We start from the raw sequence: 14,432 nt of genomic DNA, 5'->3' as shown, positions 1-14,432 counted from the left end.
CAGGGTCACCAGGTGGGTGACAGGGACCCAGAAGTGTCCCCATCCTGGTGACCCCATGGCTGGGTGACATGTAGCAAGGTCCAAAGCATCAAGCCCCCTGCCCACCCTATGGCACTGCAGTGCAAAAAGATAGCTTCAGCCTCCTGGGCCATGGCTGCTCCAGTCCTGGGGTCCTGGTGGGCTCTGGGGCACAGCCTCCCACCATCCCCGTTGTCCCTGCTTTGGTCTGTGGCCAGCAGCGATGGCTGGGATGAAATATGGCTGGGAGAAGGGGCTGGCGCGCTCCGGATTCCAGAGATAATGGGGACAGGCTGGTCAGGGACCTTTATTTACATTTTTTCCTTGAAATTTTGTCTTCTGTCTGGTGAGACCCTATTTGGCTGCCATGAAGATAAGAGGGGCTGGCGATGGGGATTGTGGGGGGTCAGGATGTGTTTCAGTGGGCTTATTCCCTGCCAAACCCTTATGCTCACCCCAGTCCATAAGACCCCATATGGATGGGAGGCACAGCTGAGCACCAAGGCGGGGCTACAGAACAGCTCCTTCCCCATAAAATCCATGCTTCTCCGTCTGCACTGGTGTGACTGGGGCCTGCGGGTCCTGATCCACCCCATCCCCTCACCCCTGAGGGTCAAGGGGAAGCCGTGTCCACTGCCGGCTCGGACCCCCTCGGTGGAGACGGCAAAACCAGGGATAACGCTGTTGTGGGGGCCGTGTCAGGAAACTTGGGGCCAGAGGCCGCGGTGGAGGCAGGGACTGCAGCCAGCCGTCGATAGCGCCTGCATTTCCTCCGGCACTACCCGGCGTCCGGCCGGTGGGGAGGGCTCGGTGTGGGGCCGCAGCACCCTGCCCCCCTGCAGGAACAGCCCCGGCTGCCCCGGGGGGTACAGCGCAGCCCCGCAGGGGTCCCGGCACTCCAGCAGTGCTGGGGTCCCAGGGTGCGTCCCTCTCGCAGCGCTGGGAGCATCCCATCTTGCAGAGGCTCAGGGAGAGAGGCTGCTGCGACGCGCAGCACCTGAAGCCCCCGGGGAGGGTCCTGTCCCCGCTGCCCCCCCCCCCCAGCGCAGGGCTGGCCCCCACGGGGTCACTCAGGGCAGGGGTTCTGGGAGGGCAGGATTGGCTGGAGGTGGAGCAGAGCCGGGACCCACCGCAGTCACCCCGGGTGCTGGGGCTGGCCATGGGGGGCTAACAGGGCATCCCTGCGCAACACATGCACACACAGAGGACACTCAGGTTCATTCTCCTGCACGCAGCACTGACATCCCACATGCGCTCACAGACACAAACACACGCTTCTCCACGTGCTCAGACACTCACAGATGGCATGCACATACCCCTGTTTGCACACATGTGCACATACGTGTACATGTACACAAGCACATGCAGATGTACACATCAGCAGACATGCAAGTGTGCACTCATACATCTGCATACACACATGTAACCTCCCAGTGAGTGCACACACACAAATCCACGGGCACACGCATATGCGCATATGCTGCACACTCACCCGTGTGCACGCACACGTGGTCCCTGTGCACATACACACCCCCGGTGTGTGCACACACACAGACACGGACTCAGACACCCGCTCCTGCCCGGGGTGCCCACGAGTGCTCCCCACGCAGCCGCTGCCCCCCCCGACCGCACTCTGCAGTTTGGGAGCTAGGAGGAATTTTAAATGCATTGACCCCTGACCCTGCCTTGCCTGCGACGGGAAGCCAGACCCCGGGCTGTCCCCAGCGCAGCCGGATGGGCCGGGGTGGGGCAGGGGGTGGTGAGCCCTCAAAGAGGGCAAGAGGAGCAACCTGCCTCCCCCCCTCTTTTCCTGCATCCCGTGTGCCAGCCGCCTCAGGGAGCACCAACAAGGGCCACCCCAGCACCTCGCTGCCTGCTGGGCATGCTGCAGCTGAATGCCCCACACCGCGCGGGTTCTGTGGGGACTGGATGCCCCCACCGTGCCCTCTGCAAGGGGTCCCGGGACCCGTGCACTGCTCCTGGCCAGCTCTTGGCATCCCTGCCTCCTGCACAGAGCGGCTGCTGTGATGGCAGTGTAATTAAAAACGCAATTAAGCGCTGCCACTTAGCAGAAAAGTCATACAGTTTGGGGATAATTATCTGACAATATAACAAGTTGCCCAACATTAATCAGGCTCTGATCTGCTCCAGCAGCTGCGCTCCCTGATCCGGCCGCTCCCTTAATGGCATCCTTCAGGAGGCAGCAATCAATCAGGCCCTTACAGGAGCCCCGGGGGCAACATGCTGTCCCCTGCCTGCTCCCTGCCTGCACTTGGGTTTTTTTTGGAGTGCCAAAGCAGCACCCTCCCCCCCCCCCATCCCCGGGGTGTTTCTCCCCTCCTGAGGGTGCCGAGAGCCACCTGAGGCTGTGGGGCTGATCCCAGGGGTTCAGCCCTCACGCCAATTGGGGGGGGGGGGGGGTGTGTGCACCCCTCAAAGGAGACCTGCTGGGTGAAATGCCCCTTCTATGCTAAGGGGCAGCAGCACCCCCTGCCCTTCCATGTGGTGGAGCTGGCAAAGGGTCCCCAGGTGGTTGAGGGACATGAGCTGGGATGTGGGCAAACTGGGTCCCTAGCCCATCAGTGATGTGGGGAATTAATGGGTACCTATGGCTTGTATTTGCCATTGTTAATAAAGTCTTTGCACTGGAACAATACTGACTCTGAAGCAGAGGAGGGTCCTCTCACTGCATCCCCCTTCATCGCCTAGGGACCATCCCCACGCCAGGCAGCCCTGGCCATTGCCCTTCTAGTGCTGTGCCCTGGACTGAATGCTTCCGTGCCAGTGGGACCCCGTGGTGCCACATCTGCCTGGGCTGGAGATGGGCCCTTTCCCCCCCTTCCCCAGACTAGCTGCATGGTCAATGTGTTGACACGACTTGCTTGATGCTGGTTCCTTCCGTGCTCCTTTCCCACAGCCCCAGGCTCTGCCCATCCTTGTCCCCATCCCTGTCCCAGCCTGCCTGTTTTCAGAGGGGGGTGGACACAGCCCTGTACAGCTCCAACTTCTAAGGGCCGGAGATGAAAGCAGAGCTCGTCGCCTTTGTTCCAGCTCCGGCCGGCGTGGGCTGGGTAGGGGGAACCAGCCAGAAAGAAACCAGCAGCTTAACACATTCACTTCACCCCTAATTTGCCGGTTCTGCCACAAAATCCCATTACAAAGGGCTTAGTGGCTGCGCCCAGGAAGAGGTCACTGCTGGGGGCCCTGAGGAGATTTACCAGCCACAAAAAGTGGGAGAAAAGAGCAACCCTAGCTCCCTCAGGAGCTCCCTGGCATGGCAAGGGATGGCCCTGTGCCCTGGGGTCCCACCATCCCCTGCCTGTCCCCTCCACCTTGCACCTGGCAGCAGGGAAGAGCGGTTGGGTTGATTCACCTTTACAGCTCCAAAAGCAAATAAATCGGGGCTTGGCATTGATCTGCGGGATTGAGCAGGGCCATAAAACACCAGTGCTAACCAACGGGCACTGCCTGAAAGCTGGCTGTGCCGCACCAGGCTGGGTCCCTGCGTTTCTGTGGGGGATGTGGCTGCAGTGGCCTCCCAAAATGCACCAGAGGGATGGGCTGACCCCACAATTGGATACACAGGGAGGGTACTGGGAACTGTGGGGAGCTCAGAGCCACTTGTGGTGTCCCTGTGTCATGGGGACTGGCTGTGCCAGGCTGGGCAGAACCCCCTGCCAGCCTGGGGCACCCTGCTCAGCTGGGATGGAGTGACCAGGGAGAGCCAGAGGGCTGGGAGCATGCACAGGGGTGCAAAAAAGGGGGGTGCACATGGCTGGAGATGACCATGGGTTGGTGTGTGTGTGCAAGTGGGTGCACCCATGCAGGAAGTGCATTCTGAGCCGCTCACCTCTGGTCCTGGCAGCCTCTGCACGGGTCTATGGGAAACCCTTGCTGGGCTTCGGAGGGACCAGGACAGACCGGCTCAGCAGCTACCACGTGCAGCAGCGGCACACTCAGTGGCACGGCATGCCGGCGGTGCAGGTGTGAGCCGGGGGTGGGAACTGTGCCGGGCTGGGGCACAGCTGTGGGCTTGGCATCGCTTCCGCCAGGCTCCGGCATGCCGGCAGACGGAGGAGCGCGGCCCGGCGGCGCTGAAAGGAGCGAGGCGAGCCCCCGGGCAGCATGGAAATGAGCCCCCAGGGGTCCGCCAGGCACAAAGGCTCCCGCTGGGGTGGGCCGAGACCTTCCCAGCCCCTCGCCACAATGTTTGCAAATACGGGAGGCCGCTTGCGGCGGGGAGGGAGAGGGGGGCTCCCGGCATCCCCCTGCGGCCGCGTGTCCCCGAGCACTGCGGCGTGCTGGGAAGCAACGCTGGGCACAGAGCCCAGCGCCGGTCCTGGCAGTGCCCCACACATACCCCATGGCACCCCAGACGGTAGGGCTGAGGCAGGCAGGGGCTGCCCATTGCCTTTGCCGGCAGCCCCGGCTTGGGAACCAGGGGAGCAGGGAGCGGTGGGTAGGAATGTCCCTCTCAATGCCCACCATGCCGGGGCTGACAGCCCTGAAATTGGACTGTCACATCCCATCTGGGCAGCCGTTCGCCTCCATTTGTGGGGGACTTGTTCTGCTCCCATTGCGTTCAGCCAACACAAACACAGCACTTAACCCTCTGGCTCCCACCTTCCTGGGGTGCAGGGCCGACTGGCCCCAGGCTATGCACTGGGCACCGGGCTGGGCCGTCCCACCACCATCCTGCTGCAGCATCCACAGGGATGAGGTGAGGTGCCCCATTGCCAGGCTATATGAAAATGGTGTTTTAGGGTCCCCACGACCCCACCCCATGGCACTGATTGATGCCCTGAGCCAGGACCTGATGCCTGCCCTGGGATGGGGGCCCTCATACAACCCCTGTGACACCCTTCCACCACTGACTCCCTCCAGACCCCACGACCACCCTGAGACCCCTTCCCACCCCCCTGGGGACACCCACCCCAGCCGTGGATGAAAGCAGGAGCCTTTCCTTTGACACAATTAAGCAGCCCGAGGTCCCAGGGCCTCGCCTCGCCGCAGTGTGTTAAATTAATGTAGCAGAAAAAATCATTATGCAGGGACACAGATGGAAGTGACCAAGCAGAAAATGCGATGTGCAGCGGCAGAGGACCCCTCTTACCCATGTAAACACCACGGGAAGGGCAGGTTTCCCAGCTCCCAGGCAAGGAGGTGACGACAGCCTGCCATGGGGGCTCCCCCCCACGTTGCTGCTGGGGCAGACCCCAGATGGAGATGGATGCGGGGGTCCCCAGGTGGGTGAGGGGAGTGGGTGGTGGGACCCCCCGGGCAGTGGCTAACCCTGGTGCAGCGCGGGCTGGCCTGCAAACCAGGCAGTGCGTGTGGCCGGGCCTCCGCTCGCAATTACCATGTCATTATGTGCCGGCACAGCCCTGGCTAACCGAGCAGAAAAGCTCAGCACTGCAGGGACCAGGGTGAGGGGACTCTGGAGAGCCCGCAAGTGCACCCAGCTACATGAGCATGCCCCCCTACATGCACCCAAAGCATCCCCTTGGGTGGGCATTCGTTCCCTGAGCACCACCATTGCTGGATCTCTCCCTGGGTGCACACCCTGGTGTCTCCTGCCTCTGTGGCACCGAGGGCCTCACACACACCCTGGGGACCCCAAGGGAGCTGGCCCGGAGAGGGTTTCTTCTTCTCAGGGAGATAAACCCAGAGCAAACAAGGCCCCAGGGCTCAGCTCTAAGCCATTCAGCAAACACTGAGGGCTGCAGAACTGTTCACTGGGACCCTGCACACTGGTAACCCCAAAAGCAGGCTGGAGGGTCACCATACTGGGGTCTGACATGGGGCACAGCAGGATGCAGGGCGGATGCAGAGGTGCTGAGCATGTGGGAAACATGGGATCTGATGCCACCAAGGCATCCCCACCTCACTCCCACCAGGTCTTACCTACTGCTTGGACAGAAGCTGCAGCTGCCCAGTTTGAACCCATGGGTGCTTCAGAGGCTGGAGCTGCCCCTAGCACAGAGGTGCTGGCAGAGACTCACACAGCCCACAGGAGGGTCCTAGGCAGCACAGCCCAGCTCCCCTCCTGGCCAGGCTGACCTTATACCCCAGTGGCTCCTTCAGCCTGGATTTCACCCCAGCTGGCACCCTGTGCCAAACGAGGGCTAATCATACACTTGCCTTCATTTGCTGAGAACTCCCAGGTGTTGGCATTTGGGTGCTTCCTGTGCCACCTCCCTCCTGGGTTCATGGTGGCGGGACACGGGGACGGATGGGTGGTCAAGGGGTGGCTGGAGGCTGCTGTCTGCCCCAGTGTTAGCAGGGGTTATCGCACTGGGGTGATTGGGATGATAACCAGAGCTCCCTCCTGTCGTCACTTCAGGGTGTGAGAGCAGGATGGGGACAGGGATGGTCCCAAGCCCCCATTTGCTGACTCGAGGATGCCTTGTGATGGTGGGGTGCCTGCTTTCTGCTGCCTCCTGTCCAGCTTTGTTTCCACAGGGCTGTGTTCCCACCCGCCCAATATTCATGTGGGCTCCTTCCCTCCCTGGGGGGCTGCTAATCCCCCCTGAAATGGGCCAGGGGATTGTTGACCGAGCTGTCATATCCCTTGAACAAGCAAACCTAGGCCTCGCAGCTGCTGCTGGATTAAGAGACACCCTTTCGCTGCCACAGCCCCCACACCAGGCACCCAGCCCGCCCCAGCATGATGCTCGGGGGGTGCTGGTGGGAGGTCAAGGGGATGGTTGCTCGGGGCGCTCTGGCAGTGGAAGCTGACAGGTTTAGTGTGGCTCCCCCCGCACCCAGATCTGCTGTGTCTGGTGTGTGTTCGTGGTGCCTGGGCTGGGGGGCTGGGAGTGTTCCATGGTGCAGGGCTGAGCCCAGGGAAGGCACGTCTCCTGGGTGGCACCAGCTCTGGCAGCAGTGACTCCCCGGTCTCTCCTCTCTCTGCTGCCATCAGCCATGGCATGGGCAGAGCTGTGCATGGCAATGGCAGACTGCGAGCAGCAAATCTCATGATCCAGAATTGTGGGTCATCGGAATTAGATTAATTAGTATGTACTAATGGCAGCTAATTAGCACCTGGCTGTGCTGATGCAGAGCTTGCTAAGATGGGCACCTGCCCCTTGCCCTGCCGCCTCAGTTTACCCACCTGCAGCATGGGTAAACCTGGCACCCAGTTATCCATGATGCCAAGAGACACCAAACCAACAGGGAATACTGTCACAGGGATAGGGGACCAGCTGCTGCCTTGTTATCCGGGCCAGCCCTGCTGAGTGCCCCTGGCCGGGGCAGCCTCCAGCTATCTCGTTATCTCAAGAGCTTGTTCTGGGTCAGGGTGGACATGTCCGCACACAGAAGTAGGTGCTGCTGGATGCCCAAAGTCACCCTGCCCTGGGCACAGGCATGTCCTGGGGGGTGAACAAATAAGGGTGGGAAGGGCAGAGCACCGTGTCTCTGCACTGCTTCTGCTGTGGGGAGGGACAATGGGGCAGCCCTTCATAGGGGTGCTATTTATACCTGGCATGGTTACAAAACACCTTTTGGCTCCACTGAGAAGCTGCCAGAGCCCCACAGCAACATTCATCCTGGTTGAGTGGACAGGGCAGATAAAGGGCCCTCAAGAGTCCCCAAGGAGCTGACTGAGACACTCACTGTCTCCAGAGTGTGTTTAGGGGGCAAACACGCTGTCCCTCCCTCACAGGAAGCCTCTGAGCCCCACAGCTGACCCAGCAGTGGGGTATTAAGGGGAAAAGCCCTTTCCCCACACTGTGCCCATCCCAGCAGCTCCTGGAGAGCCTCTGGCTCCAGGTGGCTTTTGCTGGGACACCAGCTCCCAAAGCAGTGGACTCAATGCGTGCCATTCCGCAGCAGATGGGCTTGACCCCCAGTGCTGCAGGCGTGTCCTGGGGGCTGTGGCCACCAGTTCGTCCCAGCTCCCCGGGATATGGAGGGTTCCCAGTGCTGGCATTTTACAGCATTTTGAGACATTTTGGGGCCAACCTCATCTGGGCAAGGGGGTGGCACACGGGGAAAGGCTACTTCAGAAATTGCAAACGCCAGCACAAGCTGTCCTGCCTTCAGTGCAAGCGGCGAGTGTGAAGTTAAGAGATAAAGAGGGAATTAGGAGATAAAGTCTGCGTAATCCCAGTTGCTCTATGCAATTAAAATGAGCTTCACCCCACTGTAATTGGATGGAAGCTGCCTGCCAGCGTCAGCTCGACCGGGAGCACTGGGCGAGCAGGCGCGGAGGATTCACCGCGCTGAGCACGGAGACTTATCTCCCTGCCAGAAGAACGGAGAGGGCAGCAGCACAGAGTGGGAGTTAATGAGATGAAAGTGGAAAGCCTGGCACAAAGGATTAGTTCCCGGCCAGCTCCGCTGCTGAAATCCCTATGTTCTCTGTGAAGACTTTCCTTGCACCATGGCCGCATCCTGCTTGGGTCCGCTTGGCAGACGAGGGATGTACTTGGAGCAGCAAAATTTGGCTGTTCTTCACTGGTGTGATCCCTCAATGGAGACTGGACTGTCCCAGCCACCGGCTCCCCTGCTCCACTCCATCCCTGTCCTGGCGCCTGGTCCCCATCCTGAGGGTCCCTGCACAAGATCATCCCTAACAGCCTTTACAGCTGCTGGTATTAAGCAGAAATAAAAACCACCAAGTGCAGATTAAAAGGACACTGATGGAATGTCAGGAGAAGAATTACGGCCCTAATAAACCACTGCCTTCTGCTGGGGGTGGGTGACAGGGAGTTTATGAGGCCATTTAAGCTTCACTGTCAGAAAGGTGTATTAAAGCCATAAAGGCCCCGTCGCCTCTCCTGTCCCATGGATGCCAGAGCACGGCTGCAATCATAAATCCACCTGCTCACAGCCCAGGGCGAGGGGCCCGAAGCCCCCTGTCCCTGGGAAAAGCTGTGCAGAGCAACGAGGCCTCCTTGGCTGGGGTCTTGGGGGTGACGTCAGCCCTGGAGTGAGATAAATGCCGGCCGTGGGCCGGCGGTGCTGGCAGGGATGGGATTATCTCGGCGCGGAGGCTGGGACGTGCCCTGTCCATCACCCACCACTTGCTCACGGGGAGCATGTGAATGGGAGGCCATGCCCCCAGTGCACCCTGTGCCCTGCCTGCTGCCTGGGCCCAAGGGGACAAGGGGACATGGGCTGGAAGTGGTGCAGCATGGCCATCACACTGCCAGGGACAGCCCTGCTCCACACCAGCCTACAGATGTGCTGTGCTGGGCCTCCATCACCCAGGTCCTTGACCCCATGAGTTCCAGATCAGGGGCTGGCACAGGATGGGCTTTCCCCATTCCTCTGCCCGACTCTCCACCATCCCTGCATGGTCCCACAGGTTTGCTTGCTCAGGGCTGACAGCACTGCCTCAAACACCTTGGGGCTCTGTCCCTGGGCTTGGTTCATCCTCCTGCTCCCCTTCCTGCAAGGCTTGAGTATGGACAGAGACTTCCATCACCTCCCCAGAGCTTTTCACCTCCCTTCTCTGTCAGTGGCTCCCATGGGGCCTTTCTGTGCTGTGGCATTGTAGGATGGGGATGGGGTTGGTGTTGGAAGGTGCTTTCCGGCACAGAGCATCTGGCACAGCCTGACTCACCACCCGTGGGATAGGTCATGGTTTCAGCTTCATCTTCCTGGGGTGCAGTCCTGGCTCCCTGCCTGTGTGATGATGGGGACAGTGGGATGGGGGAAAACTATGCTGAGGGAGGAGGCAGATGTTGAGCCACCTCAGAGGGTTGTGGCATGGGGCACTCTTGGGCATCAGCATGGGGCTGCCGGGGTGGTGGGGATGTGCTGGGAGTCAGTGGGGATGGTGGGGGAGCCCCAAGAGCATGCAGGACCCCATGAGGGATCAGGGTGGGTGTGGGCGCCTCTCTTCTCCCCATATGCTATGCTAAAAGAGCTGCTCACCCCCTTCACTGCCCCAGTTTCGGGGCCCTTGGCCTTTGCTGCTTCCCATGCTGGCTCATTAGAAAGCTCAGAGAGAGGAAACCTGTTAATGGCACGAAATGTCTACAGGCTGCGGGGAGCATGTGGGGAGCTGAGCCCAAACTCTTGTGCAGAGCCGGGACTCCTGCTTTTCCCCTTCCCTTTGAACTTCCCCAGCCGCCCAGAGCTGTGGTTCCCCTCAGCATGGACAGGGGCAGCTGGGATGGCAGGGCACAGTGGGGTGCAGCACCCGTATACCCCGCTGCACCGACCCTCACCCCAGCCCCAGGGCAGCGCATGGCTTCGAGGCATCACATCGGGGCGTCTGGTTCTTGCAGCGGGATGGGTCACCCGAGTTTTGGTTTTGCCGGGCTCCCGGTTACGCCACCTCCAGGGAAAGGGGTGTGGAGGGGGAGCTGCGAGAGCCCGGCGAGCACCAGGCCGGCGGGGGAAGCCAGCGTGCCGGGAGGTGGCCCGCACACCCCGCGGTGACTCAGCGCGCCCCGGCAGAGGCAGAGGTGGGGTGGTGATACCGGAGCTAAAAAAAAAACAACCTGGCCCAGCTCCGGGGAGAGGAAATTTCTCATTAGCCAGAAATGTGCGGCTGAACCTGTCTGACACCCGGGGCGGCCCCCAGCCCCCGGCAGCGATACTGTCCCCAGCTTCTTTCGAGGGAGATCAAAGCAGGAGCAGGGCCGAGCGCTGCCCCAGGAGAAGCCAGATTTGGGTGTCGGGAGGGGCTGGGCGGCAGCGGCGTGGTGATGCTGCCGTGCGGGACGTGGGCAGTGCTACCTGCTGCGAGGATGGTCCGCACAGACCAGCCACCAAGGATGGGCAGGGGTGATGGCCCGCAAAACCTGGGTGAGACAAGCTGGCTGGGACCAGAGCATCTCCACCTATCGCTCCCGGCCGTGCAGCAGCCCCTGTGCTCTGCTCATTTCCAAAGGAGCCAGCGTTTCCAGCTGCAGCAGCCCATGGTGGGAGTGGTGCAGCCCCGGCTCTGCCAGGAAGGCCACTACAGCTTTCCCTGTGAATTCCCGCAACACCAGACCACCACCTTGGTCTTGTTTAATAACCCAAAGCTGCTTTTCTCCTCCTGATCCAGCAATGGGTCAGATTCTGCTCCTCAATGGAGGCAGGCAGGCAGGCGCAGGGTGATTAATTCGGCTGGTGCGTTCATTCGCTGGCTGTGTGCTGCCAAAGACGATGTCAGCTCCCAGGCATCTGGAGGAGAGCTGCCTCCTGCTCACAAGGCAGCCCCTCAGCCCTAGGATCCCCTTTTTGTGAGCGTGGGCTGGCTGGCAGTTCCTGGAGCAGAGATCCTCGGCGCCACTCATAGGGTCCTGTCCCCCATGGTCCCCCTGTGGGGACACTCAGCTCTGCTTCAGGGGGCAAGGATGCAGCCCCAGAAGCAGTGGGCAGGGAGGAGACAGGCTGCATTGGCAGCCAACGCACTGCACCATGTGCAAGCCCCCCACCAGCTACCAAAGGAGTCTGGAAGGAAGGAGTGGGAAGAAAATGATTAAAACTATTTCTTTCCTTTTTTTTTTTTTAATATAAAAAAAAAAAGCCCTGGGAAAAAGCTGTGTAGGGTCCTGGCACGTGAACAGAGTCTGTAAGTGGTCTTAAAAATTACCAATAAATAATCTTAACGGGAAACAGAAGGAGCAGAGCCGGGGCGCTCGTGGGTGTCTCGCAGCTCCTTGTGAGCATGGGAAAACTCGCCGGGTCCCGTCCCTCGGGCTCTGGGGAAAGCCCCTTCTCTGGCCGCAGCGTGTCCCCCCGGCTCCAGCCATGAGGCAATGACCCGCCCGGCCGCCATCCGTCCTGCCCCTGGCGGAGCGCGGCGGCGGGACGCGGCCCCGCCACGACCGTGCTGGCGGTTCCCATGGGCGCAGGGTGGCAGCTGGGGATGCGGCGCGGTGGGGGCGATGGCGGTGTCCGTGCCCCGCTGTCCCGTGCCCGCGCTGCCGCGCTGTGCCGAGCCGTGCCGAGCCGTGATCCCTTCCAGCTGTGCCGGCCCCAGGCGGCTGACAGGGCTGCGGCATCCTCTCCCTGCCAAGTCGTCGAGGTGTCAGCCAAGAGTTAGCAGGGAAAACGCCAAGCAGCCGGCGAGCCGGCCAACCCATCACCCGCAGCCTTCCTCCTTCTCCTCCTGCTCTGCTGCGAGAACCTCCCACCCGCCCGCCCTTGAGACCCCAGCCCACCCCACCGGGGTCCCCCCTTAGCGCCGCTGTGCCCTCGCCCCAGCCGTGCCCCTGTGGGGACCCTCCTCAACTGCTCCCGGGGTGTCTCCATCTGGGGCGCGCATCCACATCCTCTGGGCCTGTCTGGAAAAAGACGATCCCCCCTCCCCGAACTTTCCAGCTCTCTGCAGAGCGGGAACAATCGTAGCCTTTGTCTTCCCTTAATCTCCTGGTTAGGAATTAAAAAGGGGGAAAAAAACCCAGCAGCACAAAAGGCTCTTTTGCGCCGGCTGGGAGGGGGGAAGAGGAGGCCGTAGGCAGAGCACAGGCAGGGTGCCGGCAGGACTTGCCCTTCCCCCCCATCCCGGCCTGGCCATCATGCTCCCCAAGGGCCACTCCATGCTGTCCCCATTTCCACTGCCCCAGGATCTCCAGGACTGCCCTCAGCCCCCAAAGATTAAAAAGACGGACACTTTCACCCTCATGGGGCTAAGTGGCCCCTGCTCGCTGCCACGGACCTGTTTTCACACACACAAGTACCCAGACATGCCCACACGTCACACAGTGCAGAGGTCCCCACCACCCAGAGCCCCCCAAGAACCACACAGGCACCGCAGACCTCCATAAAATTCCTTAAATAATTTAATTGAAAAAATGTCTTTCCGTTAAAAAATATTTTTACAAACGCACGCTCGCATTAATTTCCCTTGCTGCTGTTTTTTGCTGTTGCTTTTCCCCCACCATCGAACACAGCTTTTCCCCTGTAGGTATCTGTGTGGAAAGGCAGGCAACAGGCACAGCACATGAGGAGCCGCTGGATGCAGCCTTGGGTGCAAACCAGGCAGCATGGACACCAAGGCTGGGGGGGAGACCTGGGGCTGACTGCAGGGACCCCGAGTCCAGCCCCAAAGGGAGCAGGGTGTGCGTGAAGGCTGGGATAAGGAGTTTGTTGTGGGTTTAATGCTTAAAATGAGAAGATCCCCGTTTCCAAAGCAAAGCCAGGCCAGAAGGGAGTAGGGTTGAGGTGGGGATGTTTGGGATGCACTGGGCTGTTGGAAACCCAAATCTTGCAGCAGCAGGGGTGAGGGGAGCAAGGGCGGCAGGGTCAGTCCCTGAGCCCCATGGTGCTTCCAGCCAGGGGGGCTGGAGAAAGTTAGAAAGCCCAAAATGGGCTCTGACATCTATTTTACCACTTGCTTTCAAAAGCCTCCCAATGCCAGGTTACTTTGCCTGATCTGGGAGAGGGGTGAAGTCCACCCTGTGCTGCCATTTGGGGTCTCACTGTGACAGGGACTGGGGAGCAAGAGGGTGGGGAGCAAGCCGGGGCAGACAGGGATAGGAAACCCCAGGGAAACAGATCTGTGGTGTCTCCAGCAGCCAGCATCCCTGGCACATCCTGCAGAGGAAGAATGGTGGGATGCAGGGAGCCTACTCCCTGGCACAGGACCTGCTGCCGACCACCCTCGTGGCCTTCCTTACTGTTCCCTGGGGAACAGGACAAGATGAAGGAGAAACCCAAGGGCAGGCGAGTTTCAAGGGAAGGGGAAAAATAGCACCTGCCTGGTCACTCTGGGGAGAGGGGAGTGAGGCTGGGCACAGAGAAAGCACAAGGGTGCACCCCTCATTTCGGGGAGCACCCACTTGCTCCTCTGCACCACAAGCGAAGCTGCCTGTAGCCAGTGGGATGTACATCAGCCAAGAAGTGTTAGGACCTGAAACCACTCAGCATGAGCAGCTGGGGAACCACTTGGCTACTAAGGAGCTATTCCCCCTGGGCTAGGGGAACAGGGACCCCTGACCCTGCTCTGCCAGGGATGGCAGCCCCTGAGAGGGGTGGTTACCCTGCTGCTCACAGCTGGGCCAGCTGTCTTGGTGTGGTGTGCTCCTACCTGGCTCAGCAGCTGCCATTTTGTGGACAGGAGGAGCGAGGCTGGTGATTCAGGGGTGCCAGTGGCTGTTGCAACACTCCTGCCCAGGGCTGAACTGCCTGGGGAAAACAGAGGAATGGAACAGGCTCTGGGTAGAGGGCCGGGGCTGCAGGGACCCTCCAGCCCTGGGAGAGGAAGCAAGCACGGCTGCTCCCTGCTTGTTTTTCACACATTGGGTTTGGCTCCCACAATTCCAGCTTGACTTGAGGAGGAGACAGTGGGCAAAACCCATAACCAAGGAGTGTATTAGATGGAACTTCACAGCTAGCTCTGCCCTGGGACTCATACCCTATGCACCTCCATGGGGGAACACACTGGGTCCCCAGACACCGCAGGGTGGGTTCAGCATCACTGCCTGGTTTGACCCTGTGGGACACTCAAATACGTGACAGTAAGA

General features: G+C 60.5%; 1 protein-coding gene across 1 annotated transcript in view; it reads right to left on the bottom strand.

Moving 5' to 3' along the window:
• CLCN2 (chloride voltage-gated channel 2) overlaps positions 1 to 14,432 on the bottom strand; it is an 82,899-nt gene that overhangs the window by 40,674 nt on the left and 27,793 nt on the right. The window lies entirely within an intron of this gene.

This window comes from Pezoporus occidentalis, unplaced genomic scaffold, assembly GCF_034315485.1.
Source record: "Pezoporus occidentalis ecotype Australia unplaced genomic scaffold, CSIRO_AGI_Poc_V1 ctg8, whole genome shotgun sequence".
Lineage (NCBI taxonomy): Eukaryota > Metazoa > Chordata > Aves > Psittaciformes > Psittacidae > Pezoporus > Pezoporus occidentalis.
Note: the sequence above shows the minus strand (reverse complement) of the source record. Positions and strands in the feature narration are given on the sequence as shown.